The sequence below is a fragment of the Ptychodera flava genome, chromosome 12, assembly GCF_041260155.1.
Source record: "Ptychodera flava strain L36383 chromosome 12, AS_Pfla_20210202, whole genome shotgun sequence".
Classification (NCBI taxonomy): Eukaryota; Metazoa; Hemichordata; class Enteropneusta; family Ptychoderidae; genus Ptychodera; species Ptychodera flava.
Window position 1 is genome coordinate 27,261,524 of NC_091939.1, and position 10,193 is coordinate 27,271,716.

Below are 10,193 nucleotides of genomic sequence, written 5' to 3' on the forward strand. Positions count from 1 at the left end.
AATGGGCTTTGCAAAGTGAATTAGTTTTAAATAGGTAAGTCGAACACACAGTGTGTATTTATTTTACCGACTTAAATTCTCTCAAACCGAAATGGATGGGAATAGTAAGGCTGCGGCAAGAAATTAACATGTACAGGATGCTAAGTTGAGAGAGAGAGAGAGAGAGAGAGAGAGAGAGAGAGAGAGAGAGAGAGAGAGAGAGAGGAGAGAGAGAGAGAGAGAGAGAGAGAGAGAGAGAGAGAGAGAGAGAGAGAGAGCTTGATGGTAATTTTCGATGTCCAAGGTTACTCCTTAAAAGGTATAACATGACGAAAGTCAATCTGACATTTATATTTTTGTGTTTCCGTTCTGTGAGAGTATCTACGACTATTCACACCACATTCACACTATTCCTTCATAACGTCCACTTTCACTTTGCAGCTCTGCCAGCGTGTGGGACTTTGTCAGTGAATACAGGCCCGTGTACACAGTCAACAACGTTCAAGCAACGGATGTTGCTTTAAGACCTGGGAAGCATTATCGTTCCATTGTACAGTTTTGTCATCCAGCCGGATGTTTAGAACCTATTACGAGTAATGGATTCTGGGTAATCCCGCATCGTCCTGTAGCAATTGGAATAGAAGAAGTCAGCTATGAGAGGTAATTTTAAATCATAAATTCTGTCTACCCAGCACAACAATCTAGCAACACAGAGCGATATGGTAAAGTTTGGTTTTAACTCATTATTTGTCGCCCTTCCTTCCAATATGAAATAAAATTTAAAATATGTTTACATTTTTTCTAATCCTTCCGACAGTGTCTCACGGGTTCTCAGTTTCACGTGGTATCCTTTCAAGCAAGAAGAGTTAGCGGGAGAAAGCCAGGAAGATCCAATCGACTACTATGAATGGAGTATAAATGTCTTGACAGCAGATGGAGATACACAGCACGGGAACATTTTGGTCCGTGGGCTGGAGGGGCCCACCGTGCACCCCCCCCCATAAACCTACTACATGGGTATTTTTTTGTTCTTTGGGATCTGCTGAACTAGAAAAAAGATGTTAACATTGGATATTTTGGGATGCACTACCCGTCTGCACTGGTTTTTGATTTGTATGTACCGCAAAAAATGGCGAAAAATGGGTAGGGGTAGGGGGTACTATATCCTCCCCTAAATCGAGTAAACTAGCATGAAATAGCACAAACCTTACATTTTTGAAAGCTCAGATACTGCTCTTTCTGAGGAATACCAACTTTAGCAAAATTAATTTGTGTACATAGAATAGGACGACTTTAAAATGAATTTTTTTGACAATTTTGAAATTTTTTACCCAAAATACCATGTAACAATTGTGATTTACTTTTTATTAAGCAAAATTTTCACAACTTTTGTGTTTAAATTATTCATTCCGATATATTAAACAAGAAAAAAAGTGTTAACATCAGATATTTAACTATAAACTACTTCTCTGGCGTCCATTTTGAATTGCGTGTATCTGTATGGGGTGTGCAAAAGCTAGGGGTAGGGGTACAACATTCTTTCCTTGATGAAGTAAACTGCCTTGAAATGCCATATACCTTATAGTTTTGGAAAGCTTAGATACTGGTCTCTCTAAAAAGCATAAGGTTTTAGTAAAAAAATATGACGTCATAGAATTGGATAACTTTAAATCGATTTTTTCTGGTAATTCAGCAATTTTAACAGGAAGGAAATACGAAAACTATTGTTTCCTCCCAATGAAGCAAATCAAACAGATTGATGGATGTTATTTACTAATTGCAATGTGCTGAAGAAGAAAATAAATGTCAAAATTGGGTATTTACAATGCATTATTGTCTCTACTAACTGCAATTGCAAGTTTCGCTACATTGGTATATCGTGAATGGGCATTTTATTGTTATGCAATGAAATAATGCACAGCCTTAAAAAGAAGATTTTAAAACGCACACACATAGTCATATTGCCATTTTCTCCTTAAAGTCAATAGATTGTTGATGACTGTCTACTTTTATCATTTACTTTTTAAATATTTTTTTATAAAATAATTTTGATAAGACGTATTTGGAAAATTGTCTATGCCTCCTTGTCTTACTTATACAGCAAGCATTACTAACAATCTATTAGGCCCTGGGCTAGAGGGGGCGTCTACGTGCACCTCCCACCCCACCGCACAGGATAACAAACCTGTATTTTTCAGAAGCCTTGAGATCCCTAGAATAAGAAATAGGATTTTAACAGACAAAATATAGGGACCCAATATCTGTTACGGTCATGTTTTGAAGGGTACCGCAAAATCACGATTTTGTGACCCACATGGATTTTTGTCAAACCTGTCTTCATGTACGTCATCTGCTGAGCTTACTGTTGAACATGACCTAGCTTATGGGGTATCATTAGAAAGGTGATTTATTCTTCTTGAAAATGGTATATAGCAATATGCAATATCTTCTATAGTTTTCATGAAATAGGGCCATAATTTACCCCATACCCCAAAGTTTATGTCGCAAATTACTGTCAAAACTAATCTAAAATCTACCAATTATTTACCTAGACATAATACAAAGGGTAATGCTGTGTACTAACTTGTGTTATTTGCTACAGGTACATGTAAGAAACCTGAAATAAACTTTTGACAGAAAAAATATTGGGATCCTGTAGCTGTAACAGTCATATTTTGAAGGGTTCCGCAAAATCACAGTATTACTGAATCACATTCGTTTTTGTTAAACCTGTCTTCTTGTAAGTCTTCTGCTGAGCTTATTTTGAACATAAAGAGGCATATGCGGTATCATTTGAAAGTTAATTTACTTTTCTTTAAAATGATATATTGCAATATGCAATATCTTCTATAGTTTTTATGAAATGAGACCAAAACTTACCCCATACCCCAAAGTTTTATGTCGCAAGTTACAGTCAAAACTTATGTCAAATTCTACCAATTATTTTCCTAGACACTTTACAAAAGGCAATGCTTTGTATAAAATATATTTTATTTGGTACAGGGACATGTCAAAAATATGAGTTAGACTTTTAACAGACAAAATATTGGTATTGAATGACTCTTACTTGCATGATTTGAAGGGTACCGTGAAGTCAGAGTATTACCGACTCGCATATGTTTTTGTTAAATGTGTCGTCTTGTAAGTCATCTGCTGAGCTTACATTTTACCATAACCTAGTTTATGGGCTGCCGTTAGAAAGACAATTTATTTTGCTTTAAAATGACATATTGTAACATACAATATCTTCTATAGTTTTCATGAAAGAGGACCAAACCTTACCCCATACCCCAAAGTTTTATGCCGGAAATTACTGTCAAAACTAGTATTTAATTTGAATAATTCTTTAAAAAAAGACAAACTTTGTATGAAACCTATTTTATTTGTTACAGAGACACTTCCAACTATGAAAGATACCATTAACGGGATAATTATTGCAATTTAATAGGTGTTAGCATCATGGTTTGAAGGATAGCAGGACATGTTGCTGAAACCCGTGAAATTTTATTAAACAGGTTTCCATGAAATTTATCTGCCAAGCTTATTTTGTCCATAACCCAGATTGTAGGGTATCATTACAAAGATTTCATCACTCTTATTTTTAGCATATCATAAAGTGCATTATCATCTTAAGTTGTAATGACATAGCAAAAACCTCATCACCCCAGCCCATCCATAGTTTGATTTGCAAACTACATCTGTTCTAAAACTTTCCAGTTTGCGAATTTGGGATATTGGGTAAGTTTTGGTCCTATTTCGTGAAAACTATTGAAGATATTGCATATTACAATATGTCGGTCGCTTTCTGGCAAAATTGTCTTTCTAATGATAGCCCATAAGATAGGTTAGAGTAAAAAGTAAGCTCAGCAGAGGACTTACAAGATGACACATTTAACAAAAACACTTACGAGTGGGCAAGACTGTAACTTTACGGTACCCTTCAAAACATGACAGCAGCAACCATTCAATCCCAGTATTTTGTCTGTTAAAAGTCTATCTCATATTTGTGACATGTCTCTGTAACAAATAAAACAGATTTCATACAAATCATTGTCTTTTGTAATATGTCTAGGTAAAAGTTTGGTAGAATTTGAAATCAGTAGTGACAGTAGTTTGCAATATAAACTTAGGGGTATGGGGTAAGTTTTGGTCTTATTTCCTGAACACTAAAGAAGATATTGTATATTACAATATGTTATATCAAAGAAAAAAAAACACCTTTTTAATGATATCCCAAAAACCAACTTATGTTAAAAAGTAAGCTCAGCAGATGAATTACAATAAGACAGGTTAAACAAAAACGTATGCGAGTTGACAATACCATGATTTTGTGGTACCCTTCACAATATTACTGTTACGGCTACAGCATCACAATATTTTTTCTGTTAAAAGTTCGTTTCAAGTTTCTAACATGAACCTGTAGCAAATAAACTAAATTTAATACATATCATTGCCCTTTGTATTTTGTCCCGGTAAATAATTGGCAGAATTTGAGATTAGTTTTGACTGTAATTCTGAACATAAAACTTTGGGGTGTGGGGTAAGTTGTGGTCCTATTTCATGAAAACTGTAAAAGATATTGCATATTGCAATATATTATTTTAAAGAAGAGTAAATTAACTTTCTAATGACGCCCAACTTGCCACGTTATGATAAAAAATAAGCTCAGTAGGCGACTTACAAGAAGACAGGTTTAACGAAAATGTATGCGAGTTGGCAATACTGTGATTTTGCAGTACCATTCAAAATATGACTTTTACAGCTACACCATCCGGATATTTTTGTGTTAAAAGTTTATTTCAAGTTTCTAACATGTACCTGTATCAAATAAAAACAATTTGATACACAGCATTGCCTTTTGTATAATGTCAAGGTAAATAATTGGTAGAATTTAAGATTAGTTTTGACAGTAATTTACGACATAAAACTTTGGGGTATGGGGTAGGTAGTTTGGTCCTATTTCATGAAAACTATAGAAGATCTTGTATGTTACAATATGTCATTTAAAGCAAAATAAATTGTCTTTCTAACGGCAGCCCATAAACTAGGTTATGGTAAAATGTAAGCTCAGCAGATGACTTAAAAGACGACACATTTAACAAAAACATATGCGAGTAGGTACTACTCTGACTTCACGGTACCCTTCAAATCATGCAAGTAAGAGTCATTCAATACCAATATTTTGTCTGTTAAAAGTCTAACTCATATTTTTGACATGTCCCTGTACCAAATAAAATATATTTTATACAAAGCATTGCCTTTTGTAAAGTGTCTAGGAAAATAATTGGTAGAATTTGACATAAGTTTTGACTGTAACTTGCGACATAAAACTTTGGGGTATGGGGTAAGTTTTGGTCTCATATCATACAAACTGTAGAAGATATTGCATATCGCAATATATCATTTAAAGAAAAGTAAATTAACTTTCAAATGATACCGCATATGTCTCTTTATGTTCAAAATAAGCTCAGCAGAAGACTTACAAGAAGACAGGTTTAACAAAAACGAATGTGATTCAGTAATACCGTGATTTTGCGGAACCCTTCAAAATATGACTGTTACAGCTACAGGATCCCAATATTTTTTCTGTCAAAAGTTTATTTCAGGTTTCTTACATGTTCCTGTAGCAAATAACACAAAGTTAATACACAGCATTACCCTTTGTATTATGTCTAGGTAAATAATTGGTAGATTTTAGATTAGTTTTGACAGTAATTTGCGACATAAACTTTGGGGTATGGGGTAAATTATGGCCCTATTTCATGAAAACTATAGAAGATATTGCATATTGTTATATACCATATTCAAGAAGAATAAATCACCTTTCTAATGATACCCCATAAGCTAGGTCATGTTCAACAGTAAGCTCAGCAGATGACGTACATGAAGACAGGTTTGACAAAAATCCATGTGGGTCACAAAATCGTGATTTTGCGGTACCCTTCAAAACATGACCGTAACAGCTATTGAGTCCCTATACCGGTATTTTGTCTGTTAAAATCCTATTTCTTATTCTAGGGATCCCAAGGCTTCTGAAAAATACAGGTTTGTTATCCTGTGCGGTGGGGGGTGCACGTAGACGCCCCCTCTAGCCCACGGCCTAATAGCTTGTTAGTAGTGCTCGCTGTATAAGTAAGACAAGGAGGCATAGACAATTTTCCAAATACGTCTTATCAAAATTATTTTATAAAAAAATATTTAAAAAGTAAATTATAAAAATAGACAGTCATCAACAATCTATTGACTTTAAGGAGAAAATGGCAATATGACTATGTGTGTGCGTTTTAAAATCTTCTTTTTAAGGCTGTGCATTATTTCATTGCATAACAATAAAATGCCCATTCACGATATACCAATGTAGCAAAACTTGCAATTTTAGTGAGTAGAGACAATAATGCATTGTAAATACCCAATTTTGACATTTATTTTCTTCTTCAGCACATTGCAATTAGTACATAACATCCATCAATCTGTTTGATTTGCTTCATTGGGAGGAAACAATAGTTTTCGTATTTCCTTCCTGTTAAAATTGCTGAATTACCAGAAAAATCGATTTAAAGTTATCCAATTCTATGACGTCATATTTTTTACTAAAACTTATGCATTTTAGAAAGACCAGTATCTAAGCTTTCTAAAACTATAAGGTATATGGCATTTCAAGCCAGTTTACTTCATCAAGGAAAGAATGTTGTACCCCTACCCCTAGCTTTTGCACACCCCATACAGATACACGCAATTCAAAATGGACGCCAGAGAAGTAGTGTAGAGTTAAATATCTGATGTTAACACTTTTTTTCTTGTTTAATATGTCGGAATGAATAATTTAAACACAAAAAGTTGTGAAAATTTTGCTTAATAAAAAGTAAATCACAATTGTTACATGGTATTTTGGGTAAAAAATTTCAAAATTGTCAAAAAAATTCATTTTAAAGTCGTCCTATTCTATGTACACAAATTAATTTTGCTAAAGTTGGTATTCCTCAGAAAGAGCAGTATCTGAGCTTTCCAAAAATGTAAGGTTTGTGCTATTTCATGCTAGTTTACTCGATTTAGGGGAGGATATAGTACCCCCTACCCCTACCCATTTTTCGCCATTTTTTGCGGTACATACAAATCAAAAACCAGTGCAAACAGGTAGTGCATCCCAAAATATCCAATGTTAACATCTTTTTTCTAGTTCAGCAGATCCCAAAGAACAAAAAAATACCCATGTAGTAGGTTTATGGGGGGGGTGCACGGTGGGCCCCTCCAGCCCACGGACTAATTTGGTGCCGTGGCAAAGAATTAATGCAACCTTGGTGTCAAATCAAGTAAGCTTTTTATATATACAACTCGTAGATTGATACTACGCATTCGTCGGAAGTAGAAGTTACACGTAAGACTAAGTATACAAGTATGTTGCGAAAAACAGCAAAAGTAGAAGAAATGCATTTTTTTAAGTAAAAGTGAGGAAATGTTTGACTAAATGTCTTGTTATGTGAACATATATGCACAGAGAATATTCTATCTCAAATGGTTATCATTAATTTTTCTACCTTTCCTTTAATTTAAGCTTCATCATACTACTACTTTGTCGGTGGGCCTCGAGATCAGCGATTGTCTTCGACTTGGATTGCGTGGATACAACAAAGCTGGACTCAGCACTACAGTTCACAAAGAAATAAAAGATTGCGATGTGATTGGTCACATCATAAAGAATGTTGTTATCGACGCTGTGGGGGAGTATGAAGATCAAACTGACGATGTGAGGTATTCCTAAACACTTTGTAACACCTGATTTTCTATCACCTGATTTTCTATTTCCTATCGCCAGAAACGTTTTTCTTAATCACCCTAGCACGTTGTAATTCCAAGCTATTTTGAAATTCACTGTACACTGAAGCAACACTTTCGTATTTGTACAGGGATATTCAACTCTCTGATTATTTAGACCGACAAACTTCAGATGCTGAGTATACACGTTCAAAGCACAAGCTGTCTGCAGTGTGGCCGGGTCTGAAGCATGGAAATTTCAGCTGGAAAGTCATCGCTGATCAAACTTTGGACCGTTACGCATATCAAAGACCGGCACAACACTTCAACTTTGATTCGTACCAATGTTCTTCGCCACATGTTATGCGTTGCGGCAAAACACAGGTGAGGAACATCCACGTTTGAATTATTTTATTTTCTTGATGAGAACTTTTTTGACCTTCTCTTAAGAAATCCCTGATTTACTTACAACTGTTTGCGTTTCCCACTTTACAGTCGCAGTACGTAAATGTCGATGGCCTTCAACTACAACACGGCTGGCGTTACTACATCTGCATGCATGCTAATGAAACAGTGACGTATCGTGGCAACTTTGAAGTTATTCTACCGGAAGTGTCAGCCTGTTCTGACGGCATCGTTGCTGATCATACTGCACCGACCACCGGTACAGTGAGGATCGCCAGAGACGGTCAACGGTTTCAGGTAATTTGTTTGCAATAAATCACACGCCAGGTGTACTTTGCGTGGCATTAAGCAGTGGATTTGGAGAAACACTCTCATTTGGTTCATAATAACTCGTCTTTTGGCATAACATGATCAAACTGACAAGCACTGACAGTTTTCCTTGATAAATTATTGAAATTAAATGATTAATTGAACTTGTTTTACTAGTTAATGAGAGAAGTGTGACAGTATTATCCTTTACATTCTGCAGACATCTACATCTGAACTTGATATTCGATGGAGTGGATTCTACGATGTTGACGAACACGGTCGAAGTTCTCACGGATCCGGTATAAAGATGTACGAGATAGCTATAGGTAATGATCATCTCTCCGTCTTGAATATTCGAGCATGTTTGCCTGACAGCCAATGTTACGAAAACAACTGATAACAATTAGACGTAGGTATTATGAAGAAAACAAGAGACAAAGTAAATAGCTGTTGCTCAACTAAGGAAGGGAAATTTATATTTTTCTTTCTTTTCTAGGCTCATGTCCAGGTTGTATTGATGTACGGAATTACCAATCCGTTGGAATACTGAACTGGATTGTGGTTAACGATCTGTATCTTCAAGGAGGTCTCACATACTTTGCTACTGTTAGAGGTATTGATAATTATGCAATCGTCATTGTACAGTGTTCATACATCCACAATTTCTTATGCAAGTTGAACAATATACGTGTAACTAAAGTTTGCGTACGATACAACTAACATTAAACTGAGGGAAAGACTTTGATATACAAATTTTATTGCTGAACTAAAGGAGATAGTTGTTGTTGTATTGATCTTTCACTTTATGGAACACGCCAAATTGTTATTTTACAATTCTATTGCAGCCACAGACTACGTTGGTTTCACGTCTGAAGCTGTTTCTAACGGTATCACGGTTGACGTTACTCCACCACTGAAGTCTGACAGATCCGTAGAATTGGGTGGTCGCTTCCTGACTTCAACTTCGTCCATAGCGGCATCTTGGACTGGACTGTTCACTGATGGAGAAAGTGGTATGTTTCTATACAACCTTTCATTGCATCTGTGTCAAGGTGGATGGCAAGAAATGAAAAACTGCCAGAAAGAGCCGACCAGGCTAAGTGAAAATAAAATCTTTCAATATCGCTATTGCTTGTATGCATTTTACGGCGACAGTGTGATCATAATTTTATATATTTGACATTGGCCATTGCAAGATTACAGTTAAATAAAATGTAGTGGCGTCAGCATCACCATATGTGCGGCAAAGACAATAATTTTGTTGCTATATTTTCGTCATGTGAAGGCATTGTCGAGTACGAATGGTGTGTTGGTTCCAAACCTTGGCATTCAGACGTGTACGCATGTACGACTACTGAACAAGAGGAAAGCGTCCAATCAGATGATGACGACCTTGAACTACTCGAAGGTCATATTTACTATGTGATGGTCAAGGTATGTAAACATTGCCTAAAAACGTATCTGATGACCTGTGCTAATTCCTTAATGATATCCACTAGTATGGATATTAGCGGAATCATCTGTTACTGCAAAGTTGGATGTAAATCCTAATCCTCCTCCTGGAGCCTCGTATTTAGCAAAGGCTTAATGTACAAGTACGATGAAGATGGTCCATTCAACTATGTATTTAACCATCATAGGCTACTGATTCAATTTGTTTCTGTAGATCCTCAATATCGTGAACCTTGTCTACAAAAATCTGGAATTTAATAATCCTTTTTTAGGCTTACAATGGAGCAGGGCTTTCG

At 35.7% G+C, this 10,193-nt stretch overlaps 1 long non-coding RNA gene across 1 annotated transcript; it reads left to right on the forward strand.

The window, feature by feature from the left end:
• The first annotated feature begins 8,946 nt into the window (after window positions 1-8,946).
• On the forward strand, window positions 8,947-9,812 carry LOC139146137 (uncharacterized). The gene is made up of 3 exons (XR_011555089.1): window positions 8,947-9,058; window positions 9,291-9,458; window positions 9,731-9,812. It is a non-coding gene; the product is annotated as an uncharacterized lncRNA (long non-coding RNA).
• Window positions 9,813-10,193: the final 381 nt, after the last annotated feature.